At 46.4% G+C, this 9,494-nt stretch overlaps 1 protein-coding gene across 2 annotated transcripts in view; it reads right to left on the reverse strand.

Moving 5' to 3' along the window:
* Positions 1 to 3,569, reverse strand: part of uspl1 (ubiquitin specific peptidase like 1) — a 40,168-nt gene extending 36,599 nt beyond the window's left edge. For both annotated transcript variants that reach the window (XM_068033529.1, XM_068033527.1), the window contains exon 1: positions 3,399 to 3,569. The gene's annotated coding sequence lies outside the window, so the exon portion shown is untranslated. The remainder of the gene's footprint in view (positions 1 to 3,398) is intronic.
* Positions 3,570 to 9,494: the final 5,925 nt, after the last annotated feature.

The raw sequence follows: 9,494 nt of genomic DNA on the forward strand, positions 1-9,494 counted from the left end.
ACCCTAGGACTGATCCTTGTGGCACTCCACCAGTTATGTCTTTCCAACCTGAAAATGACCTATTAATCCTGACTCTCTGTCTTCTGTGAGTTAACCAATCCTCAATCCATGCTAATACATGGGCGGCACAGTGATTAACACGGCAGCCTCACAGCTCCAGCGACCCGGGTTCGGTTCTGGGTACTGCCTGTGTGGAGTTTGCAAGTTCTCCCTATGACCGCGTGAGTTTTCGCTGGGTTCTCCGGTTTCCTCCCACAGCCAAAGACTTGCAGGTTGATAGGTAAATTGGCCATTGTAAATTGCCCCCAGTGTAGGTAGGTGGTAGGAGAATTGAGGGAAGGTGGGGATGTGGTAGGGAACATGGGATTAATGTAGGATTAGTATAAATGGGTGGTTGATGGTCAGCACAGACTCGGTGGGCCAAAAGGGCCTGTTTCAGTGCTGTATCTCTCTATGGCCATGACATTATCCCCAATACCGTGAGCTCCTATCTTGTATAATAATCTTTTATGTGGCACCTTATCGAATGCCTTCTGGAAATCCAAACACACTACATCTACCGGTTCCCCTTTATCAACTCTGCTTGTTATATCCTCAAACAACTCTAGCAAATTTGTCAAACATGATTTCCCTTTCACAAAACCATGTTGACTTTGTTTGATCACATTAAGCTTTTCTAAATGTCATGCTATTTCTTCCTTACTAATGGACTGTAGCATTTTCCCAATGACCGATGTTAGGCTGACTGGCCTATAGTTTCCTGCTTTTTGTCCCCCTCCCTTCTTGAACAGGGGCATCACATTTAGTTTAGAGATACAGCACTGAAACAGGCCCTTCGGCCCACTGAGTCTGTGCCGACCATCAACCACCCATTTATACTAACCCTACACTAATCCCATATTCCTACCACATCCCCACCTGTCCCTATATTTCCCTACCACCTACCTATACTAGGGGCAATTTATAATGGCCAATTAACCTATCAACCTGCAAGTCTTTGGCATGTGGGAGGAAACCGGAGCACCCGGAGGAAACCCACGCAGACACAGGGAGAACTTGCAAACTCCACACAGGCAGTACCCAGAATTGAACCCGGGTCGCTGGAGCTGTGAGGCTGCGGTGCTAACCACTGCGCCGCCCTGTTTTCCAATCCGCTGGTGCCCTCCTGGTATCCAGTGAGTTCTGGAATATTTTGACCAATGCTTCCGCTATCTCTGCAGCCACTTACTTTAAAACCCTTGGATGCAGGCCATCAGGTCCTGGGAACTTGTCTGCCTTTAGTCCCATTAGTTTGTCAAATACTTTGTTCCTCGTGATAGAGACTGTTACAAGATCTTTCCTCCCATTAGCTCCTTGCTTATCTGATATATGTGGGATGTTTATAGTGTCCTCCACCGTGAACACCGATGCAAAATATTGGTTTAAATTATCTGCCATTTCCCTGTTCCCCGTTATCAATTCTCCAGTCTCATCCTCCAAGGGTCCCACGCTCACTTTAGCTACTCTCTTTCTTTTTATATACCCATAGAAGCTCCTGCTTTTTGTTTTCATATTTCTTGCCAATTTACTTTCATAATCAATTTTCTCCCTCTTTATTATTTATTTTTAGATAGAGATACAGCACTGAAACAGGCCCTTCGGCCCACCGAGTCTGTGCTGACCATCAATCACCCATTTATATTAAACCTACATTAATCCCATATTCCTACCACATCCCACCTTCCCTCAATTCCCCTTCCACCTACCTATACTAGGGGCAATTTATAATGGCCAATTTACCCATCAACCTACAAGTTGGAGGAAACCGGAGCACCCAGCGAAAACCCACGCGGTCACAGGGAGAACTTGCCATCTCCGCACAGGCAGTACCCAGAATCGAACCCGGGTCGCTGGAGCTGTGAGGCCGCGGTGCTAACCACTGTGCCGCTGCTGGTTCCTAAAAAATTCCCAATCCTTTGTCATACAACTAGTTCTCGCCGCTTTGTATGCCTTAGTTTTTGATCGGATACTCTCCTTGTCTGCCTTCGTTAACCACGGTGGTTCATCCTTCTCATCAAGTCCTTCTTTTTGACCAGGATAAATTGTTGCTGAGCATTATAAAATATCTACTTAAATGTCAACCACTGCTCATCCACTGACCTTCCCCTTAGTATATTTTCCCAGCCCGCTTTAGACAACTCTTTTTTCATACCTCCATAATTGCCCTTGTTTAAGTTGAGGACACTGGATTGAGACCAAAGTTGCTCGCCCACAAATTGAATTTGAAATTCTACCATGTTGTGATTGCTAACCCCTAGAGGATCCTTAACTACAATATCTCTTATTAATCCTACCTCATTACACATTACTAGATCTAAAATAGCCTGTTCCCGGTAGGATGCACTCTACAAATTCGTCTTCCATGTTACCTCTGGCAATCGGATTTGTCCAGCCAACATACAGATTAAAATCACCCATGACAATTGAAGCACCCTTATTACATGCCTCCATTACTTCCCGATTTATACTTTATCCTACAGTGAAGCAACTCCTTCGGGGGCCTATAGACGACTCCCACCCGTGACTTGCTCCCCTTGCTATTCCTTACTTCCACCCAAACTGATTTCACATCACTATCTATTGCACCAATATCACTACTCACCACCACACTGATACCTTTCTTTATTCATAAAGCTACATTTGGCAGGGGGAGGGGACTCCTTAGTATTCATGTCGAAGTATGAATGAATCATAAGCTTCAGGGCAGAGCACGTAGGGGGAGTAAACCAGTTTTTTTTAAAGGCTGTGATAAAGAAATGGCTTGAGGGCCCTCAAAGAAATTCGTGGATTATTTTTTACAAAATGAGATATAGTGAATGATATAAAAACGGAAAGTGCTGGAAATACTCAGGTCTGGCAGCATCTGGAGGGAAAAGCAGAGTTAACGTTTCAGGTCTGTGACCTTTCATCAGGACTAGAAATCATCACATGCCACTGCAGAACCCCAGACCAAAGACATAATTCTGAGCAGTCAACCAGGGAGATGTTAGGAATGATAATTGTGCTAACAGAGATCTGCGTCAAAGCGAGATTTCCTAAAATGGGTGACTACCAAAATGACAGACACTCGAGAAGGTCTGGCATCACCCCCATGTTCAAACAAACACGCTGGTCCTGAAGCTTCTGCCCTAAGGTGGTTGACATTAGAAACATGTATGTGTGAACTAAGCCGGGAGCTCTGCGCCCTTAGCCCCACATAAACTCACTCAGTCTCCATTAGCCTAAAGACCTCGGTGTCTGCGTCTATCCCACTCCATGAGGCCAGTATCGTGGCGCTAAACGCAGACATTAAATGTTTTAAAAGGGGGAGGTGCTGGAGCTCCAAACACATGGAAGCTTAACAGGAAACCGATCCTAACCTGTGTTGCTGCTGCCGCTTTTCTCGCACCTTCTCCTCCTCCTCGCGGGGTGCCGGTGCTGCCACTCACGCTCCGCTTCCCGGTCTCAGTCTCACGAGCCGCTGCTCCGACGTCGGCCCAACGGCTTCAGCCCTTCGCTTCCGGTAGCCGCATTCCGCATCCGGTCCGACTGCAACTCCTAGCAGGATTTAAGGTTCCGCCTGTGGTTGAATATGTGAGATGGTTGAGACAGTTACAAAATCAGAACAAATAACATAAAGCAAGGGAGCGAGTTAAGAAAGTCTGTGGCTCGTTGCTTGTATGAAAATCCTGGAATTAAGGAAGGCCCTCAGAACTATCAAACTCTCACTTTCATCGGGGATACTCTCTTCAGGCCGTTGGGCAAACTCAATGCGACCAGCAGACCCTTGGAAGGAGGGCACCAATGGATACAGATGGCCCGTCCAAATTTTAAAAAGTATGTTTAGTACAATATTGATGTCAATGTTTTATGAGTTTTACCAAATAAAATAGATACCCTGTGGCGCCCACTGTTCATGGAAACTTTCAAGTGAGTCAGTGAATACCACTTGTTTATGTTCTTTGATCATCAAGACATGCACCAGAGATTGAAATATGATTGATTGGAGAGACCCTTTCCCGCAGCTTCCACTGCTGCTGGCGATGTCCAAGTCATTCTGTGCTTCATTAATGCAGCTGGATGATCCGGCAAAGCCAACAGCAAATTGGATGCCGCGTTCAGAGTCCTGATGGAAGTGCTAAAAGATGCCAAGCTGTGAGATGTCTTCAGCAACTCTGCAGATAAGAGCATCGTGTAGATGCACCTAGTCGAAACAAGACGGGTCCATCTGACTAGGACAAACTTCCTGTTTGTGTTCCAAGCACTCACGCTTAAATCCAGCGATGTCAAGCCGGTGTTCTCTGACCACTGTCTCCATTGGAAACCAGAGGATTGTCGGGGGGATATAGAAACTGAACGTGAAACCGTGACCCCAGAGAACATCGAGGATCTTCAAATGGGTCACAAAGGTTGGAGAACTGTGAAACCCCTCTTTAATTCCTGAATGCCTGGTGGGAAGTAATCAAGGTAAACATCAAGAGGTTCATCATCCTCAAAGATGTTCAGAAGACGAGAGAGACGGAGGGAAATGACCCAACTCCAGAAAAGCATGCAGAATATGCTCCTGCTGCAGACATAATGAGGGTCAATGTAGGGGAGGAACTCCAAGATACCAGAAAGCTTTGTTCTTTGCCTTAGAGTCCTCCAATATCTTCTTCTGGTCCAGAATCTACTCTGTGGAGCAGGATGAGACATGCTAATATTTTTTTCCAAAAGGTACACAGAGTGAACTCTAGGATCAACATCATAAAGGAAGAAGATGGCTTTGTGAAGTCCTTGCAGCCTGACTCACTAAGGATCAGCTAATCCTTTTTTGCCGGGCCGTAGGACATGAAGGCTTCCCAGACCTTCTTTACCTCTCTCGAGCAGGTTTTATATGACAGCAAGCAGGAGAGCCTGGATCACCTGATAACTCTGGATGAGCTGGCAAAGGTGTCCGGTCCTTCGAGAAGAGCAAAACTCCCAGAAGCAGCAGTGTGCTGGTCAAGTTGTATTTGGCTCTGTGGGACTGGATTGCAGTTCGAGTAACAAATAGTGCTCAGGTGTACAGATACATGCTCCTGGATGGCCAGAATCCAAGAGGAAAGGCATTATCACCCTCATCTACAAGCAGAGGAGGACAAGGGAAGCGATCTAAAATGGGTAACCCATTTCACTGCTTAGAGTAGACTACAAAATTCTATCCAAGGCCATTGCCAATCAGCTCAAGTCTGCTTTGGAACTGATGATCTATGTGGATCAGACCTGCACCATATCCAGCAGCAAGATATCAGATAGCCTCGCGTTACTCAGGGATATGATCACCTAGGTACAGGACTGGAGGCTGGATTGCTGCTTAATCAGCTTGGACCAGGAGAAGGCCTTTGATAGAATATCGTGCATGTACATGATGGATGTGTTTTCCAAAATGGTGTTTGGGGAGGGAATCCACATTTGGATCCAACTGTTCTACATAGACATCAGTAGGGCAGGGAATTGAAAAGCTTTCTGATCAAATCTTGACACAGGCAAGGCTGTTCTCTCTCCTCTGTCTTGTTCGTGTGGTGTATCAAACCATTTGCTGAGTCCATCAGGAAGGATGCAGGCATAAGAGGGGTGATGATCCTCAGCAACGGAGGTGCTCAGGTCAAGCCATCCATGTACATGGACAATGTCGTTGCCTTCTGCTCGGATCCACTGCAGATTGATGAGCATCTTTGACCAGTTTGAATTTGCCTCGGAAGCTAGAGTAAATCGCAACAAAAGCGAGGTCATGTTTTTTGGTAACTGGGCCTACTGATCCTCCATTGTCAGATCAGATTACCTGAAAGTGCTGGGAATATGGTTTGGAGGGGCCAGAGCATTCACCAAGAACTGGGAGGATCATATAGCTAAAGTAAAGCAGTAACTGGGAATGTAGGACTGATGCTGCTTCTCGATTGCAGGTGAGAACCTGGTCATCAGGTGCAAGATGCTCTCGGTATTGCTGTACATGGCGCAGATCTAGCCCATATCCTGCTCTTGCGCCACAACAGTCACCTGAGCCATCTTTCACTTTATTTGGAGATCAAAAATGAACCAAGTCTGCAGGGGCACAACGTACAAACTTCCACATAAAAGAGGCAAAAACGTACCAGTGTTGCCCCTCATCCAGATGGCTGCATCAAGCTGTGCGTAGACCATCAGTTTGCAAACACCGTGTCACCAAATGCGCAGGTCCTATCTGTCCCCGGTGTTTTGAAGAATAGATCTGGCTACATTGCCGCAGAATGCTCCATTCAGTCCGACTGTGCCATAACACCTGTCCCTCGTTGAAAAGTTTGTGTAGAAAAACACCTTTCACCACAAGTTGATCAGGCAATGCTCTGCACATAATGACCTAGAGGCCTTGCGGAAAAAGAAGATGGGGGATCCGCTCGGATGGTTCCCTGAGCAAATTGTCAAAGGCGTTTGGCAGAACGCCTCATTGCCAAAACTTTCAAACAAGCAGCAACGCTTGGCTGTGGACGTTCAATGGCATTGTTAAATCCTCCACTATCAACATCCTGGGGGTCACCATTGACCAGAAACTGAACTGCACCAGCTACATAAATGCTGTGGCTACAAGAGCAGATCAGAGGCTGGGAATTCTGCAGCGAGTAACTCACCTCCTGACTCCCCAATGCCTGTCCACCATCTACAAGGCACAAGGCACGAATAGTTACAGGCCAGTCAGTCTAACCTCAGTAGTGGTCAAATTATTAGAATCTATTCTGAGAGACAGGACAAACTGTCACTTAGAAAGGCACAGGTTAATCAAGGATAGTCAGCATGGATTTGTTAAGGGAAGATCTTGTTTGACCAACTTGATTAAATTTTTGGAAGAAGTGTCATGGAAGATTGATGAGGGTAGTGCAATTGATGTGGTCTACATGAATTTTAGCAAGGCTTTTGGCAAAGTCCCACAAGGCAGACTGGTTAAAATAATAAAATCCCATGGGATCCAATGGAATGCAGGAAGCTGGATACAAAATTGGCTCAGTGGCAGGAAACAAAGGGTAGTTGTTGATGGCTGTTTTAGCGACTGGAGGGCTGTTTCCAGTGGTGTTCTGCAGGGCTCAGTACTGGGTCCCCTGCTTTTTGTGGTATACATTAATGATTTGGACATAAATGTAGGGGGCATGATCAAGAAGTTTTCAGATGACACAAAGATTGGCTGTGTGGTAGATAGCAAGGAGGATAGCTGTAGACTGCAAGAAGATATTGGTGGTCTGGTCAGATGGACAGAAAGGTGGCAAATGGAATTCAACTTGGAAAAGTGAGAGGTGATGCATTTGGGGAGGTCAGACAAGGCAAAGGAATACACGATTAATGGGAAAATGCTGAGAGGTGTAGAGGAAGTGAGGGATCTTGGAATGAATGTCCACAGATCCCTGAAGGTAGCAAGACAGGTCGACAAGGTGGTTAAGAAGGCATATGGAATCCTTTCCTTTATTAGCCGAGGTATAGAATACAAGAGCAGGGAGGTTATGCTGGAACTGTATAACTCATTGGTTCAGCCACAACTTGAGTACTGTGTGCAGTTCTGCTCACCTCATTACAGAAAGGATGTAACTGCACCAGAGAGGGTACAAAGGAGATTTACGAGGATGTTGCCAGGACTGGAAAAATGCCTCTATGAGGTAAGATTGGATTGGCTGGGATTGTTCTCCTTGGAACAGAGAAGGCTGAGGGGAGATCTGATTGAAATGTACAAAATTTTGAGGGGCCTGGATAGAGTGGAGGTGAAGGGTCTAGTCACCTTAGCAGAGAGGTCAGTGACGAGGGGACATAGATTTAAAGTGATTGGTAGAAAAATTAGAGGGGAGATGAGGAAAGACTTCTTCACCCAGAGGGTTGTGGGGGTCTGGAATTCATTGCCTGAAAGGGTAGTTGAGGCAGAGACCCTCAACTCAACTCATTCAAAAGGAGTCTGGATCTGCACCTCAAGTGTTGTAATCTGCAGGGCTACAGACCAAATGCTGGAAGATGGGATTAGAATAGTAATAGTAATATAGTAATAGAGTTATACAACACAGAAACAGGCCCTTCGGCCCACCATGTCTGTGCCAGCCATCAGGCATCTATCTATACCGGCCATCAAGCACCTACCTATTCTAATCCCATTTTCCAGCACTTGGCCCGTAGCCTTGTATGCTATGGCATTTCAAGTGCATATCTAAATACTTCTTAAATGTTGTGAGGGTTCCTGCCTCTACCACCCCTTCAGGCAGTGTGTTCCAGATTCCAGCCACCCTCTGGGTGAAATTTGTTTTCCTCAAATCCCCTCTAAACCTCCTGCCCCATACCTTAAATCTATGCCCCCTGATTATTGATCCCTCCACTAAGGGAAAACGTTTCTTCCTATCTATCCTATTAATGCCCCTCATAATTGTGTATACCTCAATCAGGTCCTTCCTCAGCCTTCTCTGCTCTAAGGAAAACAACCCTGGCCTATCCAGTCTCCCTTGATAGCTGAAATTCTCCAGCCCAGGCAACATCCTGGTGAATCTCCTCTGCACCCTTTTCGGGTCTGTGAGATGTCCCAGAATCGAATAGTAGGATGTCACTCGAAGTCTCTCCAGGTGAGGTTGATGAACAGTCTGTGATGGGTAGGCATTCAAGGCAATTTGCCTACAGCAGAATATGTGGATCGTTTTTCGGCTGGCACAGACACCATGGACCAAGTGGCTGCTTTCTGTGCCTTAAACTTTCTATGATTCTAAGTCATGAATGTGATGGAATATTCTCCACTTGCCTGGATGGGTGCAGCTCAAGAACTCGAGAAGCTGAATGCCATCCAGGACAAAGTAGCCCACTTGATTGACAACCCCATCCACCACCTTTAACATTCCCGCCCTCCACCACCGACACACAGTGGCAGCAGTGTGTACAATCTACAAGATGCATTGCAGCAACTCACCAAGTCTCCTTTGGCAGCATCTTCCAAACCGTGACCTCTACCACCTAGAAGGACAAGGACAGCAGGTGCATGGAAACACCACCACCTGCAAGTTCCCCTCCAAGCCACACACCACCCTGGCTTGGAACTATATCGCTTTCTTCACTGTCGGTGGGTCAAAATCCAGGAACTCCCTTCCTAACAGTACTGTAGGTGTACCTACCTCACATGGACTGCAGCAGTTCAAGAAGGCAGCTCACCACCACCTTCTCAAGGGCAATTAGGGATGGGCAATAAATGCTGGCCTAGCCAGCGATGCCCACATCCCAGGAATGAATAAAAAAAAACTTGTAGGTCTTCCATTGCAAGGAGTTGTCCACGGCTGAGCGATGCAGATTGGCACAGGTCTAGGACTATGTGCTGGGGGATGCACTAAAGCTTAGGGCATCTACCGCAAAAGCTCACTGGGGAAAGGGCACAGTTTAGGGCCCTCCTGCCATAGTACACCGAGATGCTTGAACCACTGTAAAACCCCTTGACCTGTACGCATCATGAAATGGTTAATGTAATGTAAAGG

Source organism: Heterodontus francisci, chromosome 6, assembly GCF_036365525.1.
Source record: "Heterodontus francisci isolate sHetFra1 chromosome 6, sHetFra1.hap1, whole genome shotgun sequence".
Lineage (NCBI taxonomy): Eukaryota > Metazoa > Chordata > Chondrichthyes > Heterodontiformes > Heterodontidae > Heterodontus > Heterodontus francisci.